General features: G+C 45.9%; 1 protein-coding gene and 1 long non-coding RNA gene across 2 annotated transcripts in view; one reads left to right on the top strand and one right to left on the bottom strand.

Annotated features, from left to right (window-relative positions):
• Positions 1 to 15,261, bottom strand: part of LOC137151773 (opsin-5-like) — a 118,425-nt gene extending 103,164 nt beyond the window's left edge. The window contains exon 1 of the mRNA XM_067546188.1: positions 15,186 to 15,261. The gene's annotated coding sequence lies outside the window, so the exon portion shown is untranslated. The remainder of the gene's footprint in view (positions 1 to 15,185) is intronic.
• Positions 14,535 to 18,672, top strand: LOC137151778 (uncharacterized). The gene is made up of 2 exons (XR_010919357.1): positions 14,535 to 15,883; positions 17,634 to 18,672. It is a non-coding gene; the product is annotated as an uncharacterized lncRNA (long non-coding RNA).
• The last annotated feature ends 839 nt before the right edge of the window (positions 18,673 to 19,511 follow it).

The following is a 19,511-nucleotide window of genomic DNA, read 5'->3' as shown; positions in this document are numbered from 1 at the left end:
TTTTAATATAAATGGATAGTCCATTTCCACAGACGCTCACAGAACCATGAGCATAAGTTCTGATCTTCTATGAACATTCACTTATAGCACATCGCTTATCAAGAGAGGATTGCTCCTTACAAGAACTCTGGGGTGTTGGGTTAGTTGCCTTCTTCCCCTTTCACTTCTTGGGGTTCTTTAGCGAACTCTTCCCCTGCCCTCCCTCCCCACCCCCAACATCCTTCTCAAAGACTCTTGAAGTGTTCACACCCTACCTAAGGTCCAAACTCACCCCGTTCCTTGAGTGATTTTATAAACACAGGCGTTAATGCTAACGTAACAAAATTCAGTCCAAGTTTTCTCCCTCCTTTAGCTTATCCTAGGGTCCCTACCTCTAGACTGCTCAACCCACCCTGTAGATGGCATCTGTGTAGAGAGCCCCTCCCACTCTCCTCATACCAGGGTGAGTAACAAGACACCTTCAGTGCATCAGAACCCCCTACCTAACATTCTCCAGCAGAATCAACTCCTCCAAATGGGGTTTCAAACAAGCAATGCCAGCCTGCTACAGATGCTCCAGCACAATTAGTGCTCCCTACAGAGCCTGGCAATGCAACCTCTTGAGTTGATCAGACGGGATCGCTAGAGGACAACTGAAAGTGCATGATCCTTCTATGCCAGGGAGCTAGCGCACTGCTCTGTATCCACACCTGTCCCTCCTGGCCAAAGATGAGGGCACTTATTACACAAAATATAATACGTGCAGACTTGAAAGGGTGGCTCTTAAAGACACCTTTGCTTCCACCGGTCTACTGCACTGCTCAGGAGGTACAGTTCAGAATCAGGGTCAATACCTACATCAGGGAGTGGGGTGGAGATGAATTCATTAATGTTCGTGCACACGTGATGGTGACCACAGCCTGACAGACAGTGGGGACTGAACAAAGGACCTCCAAAGCAGAAAGCATGAGTCTCTACAGCTTGAGCTAGAAAGCCAGGCTCTGGAGTTGGGAGCTGAAAAAGACTCACGTGCTCTGTGAATTAGGCACAGCAAAGAAGGACATCTCTGACCAGTAAGTTATGCATGCACCACAAAAGCGATTGAACAAATACAGCATAACTTATTTTTATCATTCTCCTGCTTCTCTCTAACTGATGTTCACTGATTGCCTTTTAAACTGCTGGTTTATACATAGAGGTCTCTCTCTACCTATCTTGAGTGGCTACATAGAACATTTTTATTGGAGGTGTAATAGATTCACCTTTGTTCTCTCCTTTTATAAAGGAGGTGGATTCATTTTTCCCTTATAGTTTGTTGTTGTTTTTTTAATACTAATGCCAAGACAGAAGAGGCTGCAGAAAATATTAGAATCTTTTCTAAAGCTGAAGCCAAACAAAACAGTAAAGGACGTAAATATGGAAGGAGAAACAGCAGCAGCACTACATTTTGGTGGGGAGCCAAAGGAACGAACAGCCTCACAGAATGATCAAACACTGCTAATAGCAAGCAGGTGGCAATATCCTGAACTACCCCCATTTTTGCAGTGAATCTGCAGATACTTTAACAAGAAGCTGTATGGAAGGGGGCAGTGATGCAGGCTACACAGTCTTATAGAAAGCCCATAATGTTAATTTTCTCCACTGTGCTTTCTCCACTGTAAAATGTGCTTGCAGTGCTCCACTGAGATTTAGATTATTCCTAAAAAAGGAAATGTTACAGAATCATTTTGGTAAGGGAGATCTTTATGAAGGGGTCGGTTTCATCTTTAGTCAGCTTTAAGCCCTCCAAGGAAGGAGCCTTTTTCCGGTTTTAATTATGAAAGGCCAGTGCATGCCCAAATCTTACCCCGGTTACCGAAAGGAGGAAGGGTCACCCTCAGCAGCTCCAACCCACCCCTTCATAGGAACCCCCGGAGAGTCACCAGCTGGAGGAAGTTGGTAGAGACTGAATGGACGTGTGATGGGTAGGATAGGCCTAGGGAAAAGGGCCAAGAGAGATGCATTTAGTTTCACAGAGAAAGGTAATAGAGCCTGGCTCTGCATTACCTATTCTTCAGTGAGTTGTGGAAAACCCTGCTCTTAAAATGGGGCTCCAATGGAGCTGTGCTGACAAGGCCCACAGAAGGAATATGGGATGCTCTGCAAGGATAGGCCCGGACTTCTATAGCTGGCCTGGGATATACTGTTTGGCTACAGTATGACAAGGAGAGGGTTTATGTCAAACCTGACCAACTAAGTAAAACAGAAAGTGCTTCTCCCTCCACTGAGTTATACCGCAAAACACTTGTTTGTGTTCACTCCTGTCTTGTTGGAAAGTTTCTTTTCTTACCTTTAAGTGATTTAGATTGGTCTGATGGTTTCCTATTCAATGACAAACAAAGTCTTGGTAGTGCACAAAGCTAAACAATTGAGTCTTCCATTGCATCTCCAGCCAAACAACTACCCCTTACCTGAATGGAACATCAATGAGACAACAATATCTCCTGTGACTAATTTCTACTCCAAATACATAAACCATATTTTCAATATAAATACAGTAAATATTACCCCACGTGCATCTCACAATCTTGGCAAGTTATGAGCTTTCGGTAGATGCCTTATATGGATAAATACATTGTAAGACATGTTTGGTGTAGTGATTTGTCAGTCTGAGGTGAGAGATGTTTGCAAATAACAGGGGACCCTTTGCCAAGGGGGAATCTATCACAGGGGTGTATCTGAAGGATTGCTTCAACTTGGTCTTGTTTTTTCATGAAAACCATCTATCAATAGTATGGCCATCATACATTTAATATTTGAAAAATTCATATTTTTCCTTTTTTTGCTTTAAGATCAAACTCAGCTTCACAAGTACCTTTTGGAGGTTCTCAAGGTGCTCTTCCTAACTAAATCTGTGACCAGTATATCGTCCAAACTACTTTGAATGCCAGGAATACCTTGTAATATCTGATCCATGGCTCATTGTCACACTGACATAAGCTCTTGCGTGTGTTAATTGTTAGGTGCTTCTTGTCACTGTCTTCCATCTCTATCAGTAGATAGATTTTGGAGAATACCTACTACTAATCTGCTAATGGGGCAAGTCTATCCTCTATTCTAGGTAAATGCATGTGGATTAGGATCAACACTGAGTTAATGGTAACCTTGAAGCCACCACAGACGCAGACAGCCCCATTCTTTTTCTTAAGTGGCACCGGAGAGGTGCTCCATTTGCTCCAGTTACCCTTGGATAGAGTTCCAGAGTCCCATAAGTGCTCAGGTTCTCTCTCTATCTTGAGCTGAATTACAGAATGTACTGGATGAGACTTGAAACAAATTTAGGAATTGCTCCCTTCTTCCTCCCCTTCCATGCATAATTTTTGGTTTCTTACGTTCTAAGATCCAATACCATCCTGACAGATATCCATTGCCTTGCCCAAAAGCTCACTAAGTTTTTTTTGTTTTGTTTTTAAGCCTGCAGTCATTTTATTCTTTGCCACTCCAGCTGAACCTCTCTCAGCCATCCTCTAACAAACAAATGACCTCCTCGCTTCACAACATAGAGGCTTTGCATATGCTGTCTCCTTTCACTGTAATAAACTCCAGGGAAGTGAGGCTTTTCTCCTCTATATGTTTAAAGTCTTATTCCTTCTATTCATAAAGAAACCCAAACACATAGTTTATTGTCTTCTAAATTAAAGAGGCATTAGAACATTCTCAGTGGACTCCATGCTGTCAGCTGCAAGCTGTGAATCAGAAAGGCTCTGGTATTACTCTCTGGAAGGTGTCTTTCCTCTGCGACCTACACATTGTGTGGGCTCCAGTTCCTTCGGGTTTCTACAGGATTTCTCCTTAAACCAAGTCATTTGCATCGTGTTGTTTCCACCACAACAAAACATTAGCCATGTTTTGCTTTCCACTTGATCCTCGGTTCATTTGTTGCAGATTACACAGTATTGTTGCAGCTCCCTGGCATCTTTGGCAGCCATTTGTACACTAAACATTGATTTATCAGTGCATTTTAGTGCCAAAGGAGCTTCAGCCAATAGCTATTTTTAGATTGCTTCATTTTACACACCTCACTCTAAACCAGCCCCTTAACGCATCATTTACGCTTCCTCCACACTGGCAATGCGGTTTATTTCCTTAATCCAGGCACATTCAGAAATTGTTTAATTTCCTTTTTGATTCTGTTTATAAGAGTGGAAATGCTCTGATGTCACAGTGGCCTTAGGAATAGATGATTTTGTAGGATTCCCACACTTGCAACAAAATGTTTTGTTTGAGTTAAATAGGAGCTGTTAAGCTAGTTATAACAAGTTATAAATGTTAGCACCCATCGCACTCTGTAAAACCACCACCTCTCCCATCAGTTATAAGGTTAGCAATCCTGTATTGTTTGAGTCTCTCCATATAGATGGGCCAGTCCTCTGGTGAGTTATCAAACAAGACCATTTTCCCTAAACAGCCAGGCATTTTAATGTTTATAATTTTCTCTGAACGAGCAGTTAACTCACAGTCCTAGTGGCTGCAGCTTTCCTTGCAGTTTCATTAGGGCCTCTGCAGTGACTCTGTCTCACTGTATTCTTGAAGTTAGAGCTCATAGAATATTAGAGTTGGAAGGGACCTCAGGAGGTCATCTAGTCCAACCCCCTGCTCAGAGCAGGACTAACCTCAGTTAATTCATCCCAGTCAGAGCTTTGTCAAGCTGCAGCTTAAAAACCTCTAAAGATGGAGATTCCACCATCTCCCCAGGTAACCCATTCCAGTGCTTCACCACCCTCCTAGTGAAAACCTTTTTCCTAATATCCAACCTAGCCCTCCCCCTCTGCAACTTGAGACCATTGCTCCTTGTTCTGTCATCTGCTACTGAGGACAGCCTAGCCCCATCCTCCCTGGAACCCCCTTTCAGGTAGTTAAAGGCTGATATCAAATCTCCCCTCATTCTTCTCTTTTGCAGACTAAACAAGCCTAGTTCCCTCAAGTCTCTCCTTATAAGTCTTGTGCTCCAGCCCCCTTATCATTTTTGTTGCCCTCCGCTGTACTCTCTTCAACTTGTCCACATCCTTGTTGTAGTGGGGGGCCTCAAACTGGACACAATACTCCAAATGCGGCCTCATCAATGCCGAATAGAGGGGAATGATCACTTCCCTCGATCTGCTGGCAATGCTCCTACTAATGCAGCCCAATATGCTATTAGCCTTCTTGGCAACCAGGGCACACTGCTGACTCATATCCAGCTTCTTATCCACTCTAACCCCCAGGTCCTTGTGGCCCAGTTGTTGCTTCTTTCGCTTTTTACACAAATTGAATGAGCAGGAACCACATGGACATAGTGGGGGTCTAAATAACTGTTGTAACTAAACACAACATGCAGTGGCCTAGCTGCCCACACATACTGGTGCTCTGGATGGGTTCTGGTGGCTTCTGAAACATAGAACATCACTAGAGGATTCAAACTATTGAGAGCGATACTGCCCAATTCCAACAGACTACAGCTTGAGGCATTTAAAACACTACCAAAAACCTTAGAAGGTACAGGGGAAACAACGACAGCAAGAGGGGGAATGAACTACATCGCTGCCTTGTTTGGTCTGCAGCCAAAAAACCATCAAGTCCTTCCATCACCCACAATCCCCCACAGTCACAAAGGATTATGGGATTTGGGTCACAGCAAGAAAACATGGATGTTTGTCTGCTGGGGCTCGCAGGATTTACTGGGGGGTCTTGGGTTGTGGTATTTTGGGGTGTGCTAGTGGAGCAGGGACTGGAGCAGATGCAGCAGAAGCACAAGGTAAGGTGAAGGTAGCAAGCTGCTGCTTCTCTCTTCTGCCCTAGTTCTCACCGAGTCCTAGTAACCATGGGATATTTTCTAAACTCAGCAAGTAGAGCATGAGCCCTCATGGCCACTTCATGCCCCAGTGGCTGAGAAGTTGACTGGACCTAAGTTCTCCAGCTCTGACTTTGTTTTCATCATATCCTAAAGAGTGTTCTATTGAATGTGTTTGTAGTAGAAATCTACCTAGTCTGGCTTCAGGCTCAGCCACTGCCTTAAATTCCCTTCTCAATCCATCTCCTCAGTCGCCCTGTCCTGTCTCCAACAGAGAACAGCCAGCATCCAGTACTTTAGGTGGCTCAGGTGACTCAACCCTGAAGCCAAATTTAAGAGTCCGTCCCTTCTGGGGTATAAACCAGAGAGTCCAAAACACAAAGTCTTCCACGTTGGTCTCACCAGACACAGCCCTTCCTTCCCAAGGGTCTGTCTTTTCTGCCAGAAGATACATTTCCAACACTCCAGTCAATCCCTTCATCCTCCTCTTGTTCACAGAAGTCACTGCATCACCTCATGAGGTGGCAGCGTAAATTGACTCTCCATCCCCCCTCCAAGAGGAGAGGTACATGCATCACCTGGTTAAGTGGCAGTATAGGGGGAACCCACACCCACCCTCTACCGTGGGTTCCTGACCCTGGAAACACTAAAAACAGGGCTACCTTGCTTCTTCACAGGGCCTCTTTCTACAATTACAGCCCTCCCATTCTTGATGACACATAGACTCCCAGCTCTCAATTCTTCTTCCTGGAGTCTTCTTCTGCTCCCATCCCCCAGGAGGCCTGGTTTGGTTACAAGACCCTCACATTTGATGAAAATCTGACGGCCTTACACACTTACAGACAGTTCAGCAAGATGTGATCATAACACACCCATACAATGTTCTCTTCTTTCTCCATTGACTGCAAGGACACCTCACACTGATGTACAGAGAGATTTTGCAAAAACTATGGGACACCTGGGCTCTGTCATTTCTAGGATAATAATTCTCTCTTTAGCTCTCATCTATTCCTTTTCCAGGGAAAAATGCGCAGAAGGGAAAAGCATGCTTTCCTCTTCCCAAATAATCACCACATCCTGCCCTGGAGATCATGAGATGGGCAGGAATGTTGTCTGGAATCCACCGTGACCTGATATCCTAGGAAATAGTTGGACATCCCAAAGGAACAAAAAAGTTATCACTCCCTCTGCTCTGAACCCTGGCATCAAGACTGGCTGAGTTACTGCGCTGCTGTTTGCTCCCCAAAGACAGGGGCACTCCTGTCATCACTCTGTAAGGAATCATAGAGCACTGAGTCAACTTAATACACAATTAATTTCATGTGCTTTTTTTGCCACTTTGGCAGTGAAACAATGCCATACAGAACAGATGTTCCACAACTCCTCTGACCAGCCAGCCATATGGCCATTAAAAGCAGAGCTCCACTTGCATATTACCAACATGGAGGAAATGGTGGCCACTACATAGTGGTGGTGGCAGGTTATACCACCTAACCTATTGATTCTGTACGTACTACTCTTTGCTCCATTTCTTGAGATTTTGGAGCATCTGTTCTCCCCCATGTTGCATAATGGAAGGGAGTATAGGGCCCTACTATGAGCTATGATAATCTTTGGTTGTAATAAAACTATGTGCAACAACCAGAACTATATATAAAATCTCACACACAGTTTAGGAGCTGGGATTAGAATCTTGGTCCTTCAGCTCCAAAAGATAAGCCTCTACCACTTGAATGAAAAGATCTCTGCAGCAGGTATTATAGCAAGTCACATAGGCTCTCTCTAGGATGTCCACCATACATTGTATTAGGACATTAGTATATCCACAGATTTATGACCATGACCCGCCATTCTAGATGACTAGACACCTCCATGTTAATACAAACTGTTGGGTAGAAAAGCAGTTTTGATGGGAAGCTCAACATAAATCATATTTTTGGGGAAAAAAATGTGAATTTGCAGGTGCCGATATTGCTTGAACACCCATCCTGTTTGGTAGGAACGCAAATCAGAAAGCCCCACCAACATGAGTTATGTAGCATACAGGGAAGCAAATGGAACAAAATCTCATGGAAACTGAGCGCCAGATCTGCAAATAGATAGATGAAAAATGAAAGGGCATAACCTGTTGAGTTTGTTGCCATGTAAGCACACAGCTCTGCCAATACCTTATGGCTTATATGGTCCAGTGGGTAATTCACCAAAAAAAGTAAGTCTAGTGAAGAAAGCCAGGGATTTATTAAAAAAAGAAAAAAAAAAAAAGGGTATAAAAGAAAATAGGCAAGTAGTACTATGAAAAGCAAACCATAAAAACTGAGCTGTCGTTGTGGTTGATTCATATCCAGTTGCACCTTATGGCGACTCTAAAAATCAAATCTTAGAATACTATATCAATAAGTTATTATCTCAAAGTGACTTCCGAGAGCAGTTCCTGCATCTCAAGTGATATCTTTCTGGTAGTTCCTAATCTCAACAGGACACTGGCAAAGTAGCTTTAAGTCTGTCTGTCATCAATGGCAATTGTCAGTACTCTAAATACATCATTTATTGATCCTTAACATGGTGTTATAAGTACTTGTTTGCAGACCTACAATAACTCAAATGTTTTATGCAAATACATTTTTAGCAAAACAATAATAAGAGTTACTAACCTAGTTTTCTACATATTGCCCTGAAAATGTCCCCTATGCTGACCAAATCTTCATTGTAATAAACCAAATATTTCACCACCAAACTGTAAAGTGGATGAAACTGCACACCAAGCAGCCCACTATATACACAAGTGTGCAATCCAGCTCTTTGTGGATGCTATTTAGGTGACTGGTTTTGAAAAAATCATCCTGTAATGTTATTAACAACTTGTTGAGTGAAAGCCTGGGCCCCATTGAAGTCAATGGGCATTTTGTCATTGACTTCAGCAGAGCCAGATTTCACTCTTTGTGTTTTTGTCTCTAGAGGTTCCGCAAGGCCTCCATTTCTGTAGTCATTTCCCTTTTTCCCCTGCATTCCTTCCTTTGTGATTGGTTCTGATCTTTTCATTTCTGTTTTTGGTTCTGTAATCAATTTACTTTTCCTAAAGCCTTTCCTAATGTTCTCTTACACTTATGGCCCAATCCAACACCAGTTGAAGTCAATGGGAAGATTACTTCAATAGAAAACTAATTATGTCCTGATTCTGTTGTCTTGATTTCTATTTTAATTCTTCCCCCCCTTTTGTTTTCTATATCTGTCTTTGGGCTGCTCAGCTTTCTATTGATATCATGGAAAGCGTTAGGTTCCTTCCCTTTAATAGGAAGAAATTCTGTGGCCTGTATTTTTCAGGAGGTCAAACTAGATAATCTTCTGGCCTTAAAACAAAATCTATTAAGCCTGCATGCACATGTGAGAACAGAAGATGCCCCAAGTTGCCAAATCCCAGCTAGTTTTTACTTTTGTTGGATTGTGTAACAGTGACAAGAAGGTGCTATGGAATTTTCAGATCAATGCCATCTCTCACAATGTGGCTCTGAGGGGTTGTTGTTTGATACATCCTGTTGAAAAAGTGTATTCGTGCATTTCTATGTCCAAAGTCAATAAAATACTTTCAAAAGGGCTTCCTCTTTTCACTATAAATATGAGCCATTAGGTAAGATTTCAGAACGTAATTCTTTTAAATAAGCATTTTTGGGTTGAGACCTTAGCTGCTATGACCTGTGCAATCCAGGCTCACTTAAAAGGCCTTTAGACCAAAATTCACCCCTCTAGAAGCTCCGCACTATATACCCACTTAAGACCTGTTTTAAGAACTTAAGAGGGGCATAGTCCTTGTGCTGGCTCTGCACAGGACTAAATTTCAAGGGCATAGCAATGAAGGGTTAGAGCCTAAAGCAGAATGTAAAAGGAGTAGTTGAGCATTGTTAACACAGGACTGGAAGATGAAAACCTCCCAAATTCTAAACCTAGTACTGACTTCTTGGTTCATCCTTTGGCAAACCACTCAAGACCCAATTAGATACTGTAGTAAGGAGTCTGAAGGAAAGCGATGATGTAGTGCTCTAAATCTGTGGAGGAGAAGTCAGTTTAAAAAAAAAAAAAAAAAAAATGAAGCCCCAGTCACCTACCCAGCTATTGTAACTCAGTAGTGGAAGAGTTAAGGTCATCCATAGGAAAGTTGAGCTGCTGATGAGTTGACCCGCTTGTTGTACTATGGGGCACGATTTTTCAGGGGTACTGAGGACCTACAATTTCCCAATATTGCCATTCCAAAAACATGGATCAACCACCCAAAAGATAATGCGATTGGTCCAACTATATGTCACAATTGACAGTGGAGCCACCTGTCACAAATGTAATTAATTTGATTTTAATGTTGGTCCCTCCTGCAGGAGCTCTTGCTAGAGGATACATTTGAGGTTAGGGTTCCATTGTGCTCAGCACTGTATAAAACACATAAAGAGGTTCCCTGCAAAGCATGGTGGTGAGTCTGTGATGTGGGCGCTGGAAGCAGGACCCAGATTCCTCTTATATGGCAATCACCAAACATCCCTTAGACAGCAACTCCTTGAATCCTGCCCTGCTCAGCGGGGATTAAAAACAGATGACCTACAGCTGAAAGTCTCAATTGCTCATTAGCAATGCCCAGAGACATCCAGTTTCCATAAGTTCCAGAGTTAGACCTTGGAGAATAAGAATGCTTTTTTGAAAGATGAGTTTATTAAATCGAGCTCCAACCTTTCTGGAGTTGACACAGGCAGGGTCTCCCAGCCTCTGGGCACAGCAAAATCTCCCACATTTCTCAGAGTCTCAGGGTATGTACAAACTGATGGAGGCAAATTCGCCATCATCAGCTCAATTTATCGGAAGTGAAGACCTGCTCAATCAATCTGGAAGTTGATTTGGTAAAATCACCTCCCCAAAAAGCATAGTGCTGCATCGACAGGTACGCATTTCCCATTGATGCAGCGTAGTGGAGACGGCATGCAGAAACGGATTTAGGAAGTAGATGTAAGTTACACAAGCTACTTTACATAGCTTGCATAACTCCCTTCAACTGCCGCTGAATTTCCCCGCAAGTATAAACCAGGCCTCAGACACAATCCACAGAAAGTGCCATACCCTGTTTAACATTGCCAATCACAGACATTCAAAAATGGTAAATCAGGCCTTAAATAAATATATATATATATACTTGGCATTGTTTTTATTTGCCTTCTAGAGTTTGAAACTTTGGGGTACACTCAGGTCATGTTTTCTTGCTTTTCTCCATGTCACGAGGGCTAGCAACTTTCACTTTTTTAAAAAAGTGAAAGTTGAGGCTCATGTAATCACCAAGCTCCAGCAGCTGGGTCTTTAAGAAAGACCAAATATTTTGATATTTCCAAAATAAAAAAAAATAAAAAAAAAAAAGGCACAAGAGTTGGCACCACTGCTGTTCTTGATGGGAGTGTCCCTTTAACCAAACTACAAACATTGAAAATGCAACAGCAAACCAAATATTAGCACAACATCCACATTCATTTCCAAATATAACGTTTGCAAGGTAAAATCATTCCTGCTATTACTCCTGAGATATTAAACTAAATATTCTATATATATTTATTTTCGCCCCCAACCTCCCAAGGTTCATCAGCAGAACTGGAAACCACAACCTTCAAACAAACAGCAAAGATCATTTCTATTACTCTAGCTCAGTGGTTCCCAACCTTTTCTGTGCCGTGGCGCACCTTGATACCTTTAATTATTTTGAGGCACACCATCATATAGTTGCCAAATGAACTCATGAATATTCATGAGCCAATCCAGCACTCTTCAAGTAGTTTTTCAAAAATTTCTGTGGCACACCTGCTTGGGCCTGATGGCACATCACTGTTCATAGCTCACCAGTTGGGAAACACTGCTCTAGATGTAGGTCTAAGTGGAGGGAGGAAGCATGCTCTGATGCTCTATGTAGAACAGTCCATGGAGATTTAGAATACACTGACAACAAGTGTTTGAGAGACACAGCAGTAAAATGAGGAGCATCAGGATTCTTGGTTTCTGTTCTTAGCTCTGCAAAATGATTATGGTCTAGTGATTACAGACAGCATAGTCAAATGTAACAATGCCCCTTGTTGGATCATCGGCAGAGATTGTATCTGGGACCTCTTGATACGAAAGCATAAGCCTCTGCACTAGATCTAACTGACCAGATTTCCTAGCACAGAAGTAACGGAATCATAAATCTCTTTCAAGGGTCTAGCCACATGGCATTAGTTTATAGGTTAAAGTAGTATGTGATTTGGCCTGCTCCTTCCAAACAGCTGTGTGACAAAGTGGTTGAGACTTGGCACTGTTACATTAGACAGCAGGGTTCTATTCCCAGCGCTATGGCAAGTGACCTGAAAGCTTGCCTGAGTTTTTCTATTTGTAACGGTACTTATTCTGCAAGGTATCTGAATAGCTCGTAATAAAGATTGTAAAGGGCACAGAAATATTAACAGCAGTCAATGGAAAAGCTGGGATTAGCCCTCAATCTCTGGTCTTGCAGTTTAGCACACCTTCCCCTAAATGATAGGGCATTGTGTGCAAAGATTCTGGCTCCTGCTGGGGGATAGAGAAACACTAGCATTACCCCTAATCAGTTCATGAGAGTTGGCAACAATGATTACTCCAGCTGAAATCAGTTGGAGCGCCACGGACTCCTCAACTGGAAAAAATTCAGGCCCATCATGCATAGACTTCTGTAACAGTTCCCTTGCCTCTCCATGGTTAGATGTGGCTGCACCTCAGTTTTCCTTCCAGAGCTTGCCACCATTTCCCCTTCTGATCTGCAGTCTCCCTCTTGTTGCAGGGTAATGCAGCTCTCGCTTTCCTTGCTCTTAGAGTTGTTTGGCCAGACTATAAAGTCTTTCCCTTCCCAGGAAAACAAGCATCCATACCAAAACAGCCCTTTGCCTCCTAGTGCTCAGTAATCCTTCCCCCTTTCTAGACAAAATAGTCTTACCCTGCTGACCCAGCCCCTCAACAATTCAAGAGTCCTTCCCCAGGGCCAGATTTGGTCCTCCTCTCCTGTCTTTACAAGGGGGAAGGTGAGCTTTTTCCCCACCCCACCCTAAAAGTTGCAACCTGGGATCCCTAAATAAGGAGCAGCACCAATACTGGGCCTCCAAACCACTGAAGAACCCTATTGCCTCAGGCATTTTCCTTCTTGTTTCACTTCTTATAGGGCCCTTCTCTAACCCACCTCCTCACAAACCTTTTCACATCCTGTCTTTGGATAAGTGCTTCTCCAGCTGTTTGTGGAGAGCCCCACACCAAACCTGCTCTCTTAAGTGAGCTTCCTCAGTAAGCAAGCAGCAACAAGTCTCCCAGATCTCATTCCATACTGAAGAGAGACTGCCTCTTATAACCTAGCTCCTCTCCCATCGTGCATTGCCTGTAATTCCCAAGCCTATAGGAAAATACTGCTTACAGAATTCCCTTGTTCTATCCTCAATCCAGACCAGGCCATGCTTGCCCTATATGACATATGTAATAAAGGGCCCCTCTGCTCCCAATTACAGCATCCAATTGCCAGTAGGTCACATGCTCGACAGGCAACTGCTCCGTGAACACTTTGTTCCAGTGCTGTGAATTGTGTGCCCTGATTCACTGTAAATAGCAGCTTAAAATAGTAATTGCAGAAGACATAGGTGACTAAATAGGCCCACCTGTTGCTCTTCTATGGTAAAACAGGTTGAATTTGTTCCCAGCTTTTCTGTGGATACCGTAAGTGTATTGTACAATGTGTATTGTATTGTATAATGTATTGAAGTACAAGCTACATTGCAATCAAACTAGCTGGAAGTGGCACTACAGTATTGTCATGGTTGTGCTGTCACGGCACACGACTATGGACATCTGGACATAGCTTTACACATCCACTGCTTAGACATTCTCTTTCTGGCCATTTCTCATGGACGTTACACCCTCTCATAGGAAGCAGCAGGAAGTACGTATGCCATGATGTCACAGGTAATTCTACTTGATGGATTGTGGATGCATAATTATACAACTATCTGCAGCTGGGGGCCTGCTATGCTAGGTTGAACATGGAACTTGAAGGAACTTTTCCCAGACGGGGCAAGCACTGTGCAGAAATGTACAGTGCCGGGGAAGGAGAAGAAAGGGGTTGGAGACTGAATGCACCTACCCTCTGCTCATGTCCCTCTCCTTTGGTAAGCTACACCACAGAGATCATTTGCTTCAGTGCAGAAGCAACAGTGATGTCTCTGCAAGCCTGTTAGTACATGTGGAATAGCTCCTACTCCATGAAGGCCGGATCTGGTGATAATGTTTGAACATATGAATGGGAAAACCACAGACAAATTACAGCCCACAAGGTTCAATGTTGGCATCTGTTATAAAAGCTCTATAATACATATGTATTATTTATATAGGGCTATAGGTATTCATGGAGCATTTCAATCAGTTTATAGGACAATTGCCTGGTCCTACAAACGCTTAATAACTTTACTCCTGCAAGTAGTTAACACATGCAAATTTCCAAAATTGAGCCCCAACCCAGGGATGACCAAAAATAAATAAATAAATAAATAAAAATTGGAGAATGTGTGTGGTAATAACAAAAGACCCAATAAACACACACAGTTCCCCTTGCAAATGTAGATCAGACATGCTGAGTGAAATACTAGATAACGTGCTAAAGTAATTAATTCGACGTTTCTTGAGATCTTCCTGGCCTCTCACGCTGGGTCTCCGTCCCTCAAATGGGGATGGACAAGTTGAAGGGGTAGAGAAATCTCTCCACTAGCACAAGCCAGACCGGCTGTGATTGATTAAGGAGAGGCGGTGCTGCCCTGGGCTTCTGTAAACCAACAGCATTAGAAGGAAGCTCTCTCAAAACCTCCCACACTACAAACTAGGAGCAACAGCCAAGCCTGAGGTTAGAAATACACTGTGATCAAGCAAGAAAAAGTATCCCGGGACTTAGTCCCTGGCCCTTGGAGGAGAAGCGTAAGCGAGACCAGGCACAAAGCTCCCGATCTAGCCAATAGCCTCTGAATGCCCTGTAACCTCTATCCCGTGAACCCATCCGGGCCCTCTCCCTTGTGCCCCAGGTACAATCAAGTCACGGTCGTCCGTCACTCAGTCCCCCAGCATCCCGTGAGAAGTGCGCCTGGACAAGCAGGGCTGGGGCGTGCATCCCTTTGCCTGCACCCCTCCCCATGCCCGGCGGGCAGTACCTAGACCCGCTTGGCTGGGCTGTGTCTCCCTGCCAGGATCCCCGGCCGATCGGGGGCAGCAAATCTCAGCGGGGCAGGACAGACTCCGGTTCTCGCTGCCCCGGGATGCGAGCAGGGGGGGCGGCTGTCTGTCCCAGCGGCTGCAGCCGGGCGCTCTCCAAGCCCGCAGCGGCGGCTCTGCCGGGGAGACTTACCTTGGCCGGAGTCTTGGGGAAAAGTCCGGTTAGAGAAACCGGATCGGCGGCGGGCGGCTCCGGAGGCCCGGTCCGGCTCCAGCTGGGCGTGGCTCGGCGGAAGAGCGAGGGGCATCTGCCTGGCCGAGCCTGAGTCGGGGCCGCGAGCAGCAGCCCCCGAGGGCCGCTCCGGCCCAGGCGCGCAAAGGTGCCTCGCCCAGCCGGGTCCCCGCGGCGGGGGCGCCCAGCGACGGGGCTAAAGCAGCCCCTGCCTCGCCGGGACCCCGACGGCAGCAGCTGAAAGAGCAAGAGCCACGGCAGGACTTTCCGCTTCTTCTTCCCCTTCCTCGGCTACCCCGTCCGCTGAGTGCGCTGGGGCCGGAGGACTGGCCATGGCAATGGCAACCCCGGTAAGCTACGCTCTGTCTAGGGGACTCCTCTTATAGCGCCCTGCGCTGGCCGGTGGGATGGGGGGGGCAGTTTTCCTGCCTACCCCCTCCTCTTCCCCCGCCTCTGGGCTGACTCAACTCGGAAGCCCCCGGGGCTTGCAAGTGCCTGCCTTGCTGTTCAGCCTTCGCTTTCCGGAAAGAGGCAAAAAAAAAGAAGTTGCTGGATGCCGACGGAGCCCGAGGCTTCATGCCCCCGAAGCGAGACTATCAAAACCGAGGCGAAGTGGAGCTGCTTCTGCTGCACGCAAACCACCCAGAGCACAAGCAAACGTTAGTACCAGCTCTGATACCTGGCACTTCGAGACACACACACACAAATCGTGCAGTCTACATAGGAAAGGAGAACAGCCGCTCTTCCTGCGCGGAAAATAGCTGGACCTTTATGCATCCTGGCACAGTAGCCCTGGAAAACAGGCTACACAGTACCCAGATCCCGCCAAATATTAATCCGAATCCCACCAGATCGACTGTATTAAAAGCGGAGGAGGGTCGAATGTAGCAGCTCCTAATAAAAAATCCAAATCCAAACTGTATTTAGAAACTGGCATAAAAGTGTCACAATTCCACCTAAAAACAAACAAACCCACAACACCCATCTACTCAGCCTCTGCCTTCTACTGGATCCAACTACAGGGGCTTGTTTGTGTTGGTTTTGCTTTTATCTGAAGCCAACTAGCCTACCGACTAAACAAAGAAACGGTGAAGCTGCTCCGCTTCCAACGCAAAACTCCAGCCCTCAATTCATCCCTGCTCAATAGCACTTGCAAACACTCCTGGAGCCTGCTAGCTCCTACCATTTTTCGGCCCGCAGCCCTCCTATTGCATCAAAACGGATAACACCTGTTGCTGCTCCTACTTGACCACAAAAATTCAGGCTCCAATACCCGTATCTGGCACTTCGGTCTAGCTGGATCCAGCTATATAATTATGGCCATAAAGCTCTACATTCTGCAGCATAAAGTGAAGTCAAGTGCAGCTGCACTTAGTTATAAACATCCGAACCCCCATAAATCCAGGCACGTGAATACTAGACATGCACCTTTCGTTAAATGAATACCTCTAACTACTCCAGACTGCTCTGAAAAAGAATCTCACATCGAGAAGTGATTAGCGAAAACCATATACAATGATCCTCCTGATCACTGACATCACTGTCACGGCCAAATCTCAAGGTTATGGTCTGAAATTTGGCAGGATTTTAGAAAACTCAAAATGCGTAGCTGGATTATCGGGGCTTCCTAGAAACTCAGTGCGTGATTGGATACAGATTGATTTGATGCAAAGGGCTGGCTCCTCTTGCTGTCTAGCTGGAAGGTACAATTGGGGGTCTAGGTGAAAAAAAGGCAAGATCCTGCTGGATCCAGGTTGGCTGTTGAAGGACTCGTGTGCCAAGATGCATGGGGGAGCCAGGTTAAAAGACTGACGAGAGCCGGGTACCAGGGATGTGTTTTTCCAGTGCTATTGGATCAGGATGCTCCAAGGTCCAGATTTTCCACTGAAGCAGGAACACTTCGGCTTGTTTTCTGTTTACATTGCACACCTTGGGGCTTGCCAACAAAGCAAGCTGGAGCCAGAGGCTGGAACTGGGTTTTGTGGCGCTTGTGCTGGATCAGGCGTGGGAAGTATCAGGGGCGGGAATGTTGGGATGCAATGGGAGCAACTACACAGGCCTTGGCATTTGGAGGATGAGGCCCAAAGTGGTGGATGAATCCGCTAGGATCCATGCGCTAGACCGGGGTGTTTCCAGCACTGATGGGCCAGCACGTGTGTCAGCCCGCTTTTTGAAGACTTGCTCCCAATTTATGCATTAGGTTCTGTTGGGAAAACTTGGCTGGCTGCAGGTGCCAGCGCCTGGTTTGTGCAGTGCCCGTGCTCTGGGAAGCCCCACGGGCTGGAATTGTTTAGTGCAGTAGTAGCAGCTGCCAGGCTGATGGTAGAGTTTGGGAGATGGGGACCAAAACCAGACAGGATCCAGCCCGGGGAGACCCAACTTGACCCCTTTGTCACTTCTTTTTTGCAGGCAATGGGCGCCTTCCCTCCTCCTCGAGCCGCAGGGACAGCGGGGGGCGCTTAATGTTTAAAAGCATTGCAACAAAACCGTGATTTCTCCAGGGGAATCCTCGCCCTGGAACTTTACTGCCAGAGCAAGAAGCGAGGCAGGGGCCGGGCTGCAGCGGGGTTACGGACAGGCTGGTGCCTGGAGGGTTTTCTCCTTGCAAGGGAGAAGTGGCGATTGGCCACCCGGGACCCGCCGGGTAAAACTCAGAGGGGAGCAGAGACAGCGATCAGTGGAGGGGAGGAAGAGCTGGGGGGGGGGGGGGGCGGGTGTGTAGACGTGCAGGGGGAGCGATCACAGTACAGGAGTGAGCTGGGGAAGGAGGCAAGGAGAGGGTGAATGGATCGAAACCAGAGTCAGACCCAAAGGAAGCGCACATGCAGGGATTTATTGTCCCCCACCTTCCCCTGAGCGTGGCCACTAAGGGGACCCGGGGGGAGATGGGTTGCGTGAGAAAGGGGGAGAGAAGAGCGAGCGGGCAGGCACATGAAGAGTTAATCGGCCTGGTCCCAGACTCCGCCACGTGAGGAGCCGCACTGCTCCCGCCTGTGGGCCTACGCCGCATCCCCCCAGCATGGGGGGGGGGAACCCAGACAGCGGCTGTCTGCACGTGCCTCGCCCACCCCCGGGATGACGGCAGAGACACCTCATTGCAGGCAGGTGCGCGTGTTGCCAGCGCCGCGCGCCCCGGAACACACGCAAGCGGGGGGGAGAACGGGCTGGTATTAGAGCGGCGCCAGGATGCAGCCTGGTGGGGACCCCTGCCCGTCAGATTCTGCCACTCCCCCCTCCCTGGTCTACCATTGCCCTCTGGAGGGCATGAGCGGTGCATTGCTCACAGCCTGAAGGCCCAGGCTTCACCCCCAGCCCATGAGTTACCTTCCCAGATCTTAGGAAGACCAGGGGATCGCTTTCCTGGGAGTAACTTCTGCTGGCGAGAGAGACAAACTTTCAGCTACACAGAGCTCTTCTGTGGGCCTAGGAAACTAAATCAGCATCACAGCTAAATTGAAGGTTGGAGCAGATAGCTTAGCAGAAGGATTGACATATTTCAAGGGACCCTTCACGGTGAAGGAGTCTGTGAACAGCCCTCCAGTCAGAGGGAGAAAAGGAAGGCAGGAGGAAGGTTAGTGGGTTAGAGTGCTGCAATAACAGGGCTATTACCAAACATTAAGATGTGGTGGCTGGTTCCATTTCTGTCAAGTGCTATGGCATGGAAAGGAGACTGATCTTCATTCAGGGCTTTGGGGCAAGTGATGGGTCATCGCATGGTCCCTCCAGCCTTTAATGTTCTCTTCCCCACACAGAGCAGCAATTCTGGCACATAACCACAACTACTAAAGAGCTTCAGCGTCCAGTATGTTGTTCTAATGCAGTCATCCAGGGGATTATGTAAACATGACAATTCGGGCTAATGGTTCATTTTTCATAGCAAAGCAAAGAGGTATATTTTCATTTGACTCTTTCCACTAAATTATTCACTTGTCATAAAGCATCACGAGTAACTTTGGCCTCTGAGCGCTTGCTTTAAATCTAACAAATGCGAAAGCAGAGAACTGAGTATTTTCAAAGAATGCCGAGGATATTGTGAAAAACCCATACAACCCACTAAAATGAAATCAGTCAATAGTAAAATTGCTTTTATACATTTGTTCTAAATCCCTAGGAAAACTAATGTAAAAAGAAGAACCACATTCATTAATAAAGTGAGCTCAATAAATCATTGGTTGTTCTTTGTCATTGGTTATGGTGGAAGGAAGAAAAGCTAAAACAAAAATTCTCGTGTGGATGAGCTGTGTTTCAGCGTGAAGCAACTCCATTTTCAAAAGGACAAATGGGAAG

This window comes from Emydura macquarii, unplaced genomic scaffold (assembly GCF_026122565.2).
Source record: "Emydura macquarii macquarii isolate MOO-44397 ecotype Brisbane River unplaced genomic scaffold, CSIRO-AGI_Emac_v2 contig_212, whole genome shotgun sequence".
NCBI classification, from domain to species: domain Eukaryota; kingdom Metazoa; phylum Chordata; order Testudines; family Chelidae; genus Emydura; species Emydura macquarii.
Note: the sequence above shows the minus strand (reverse complement) of the source record. Positions and strands in the feature narration are given on the sequence as shown.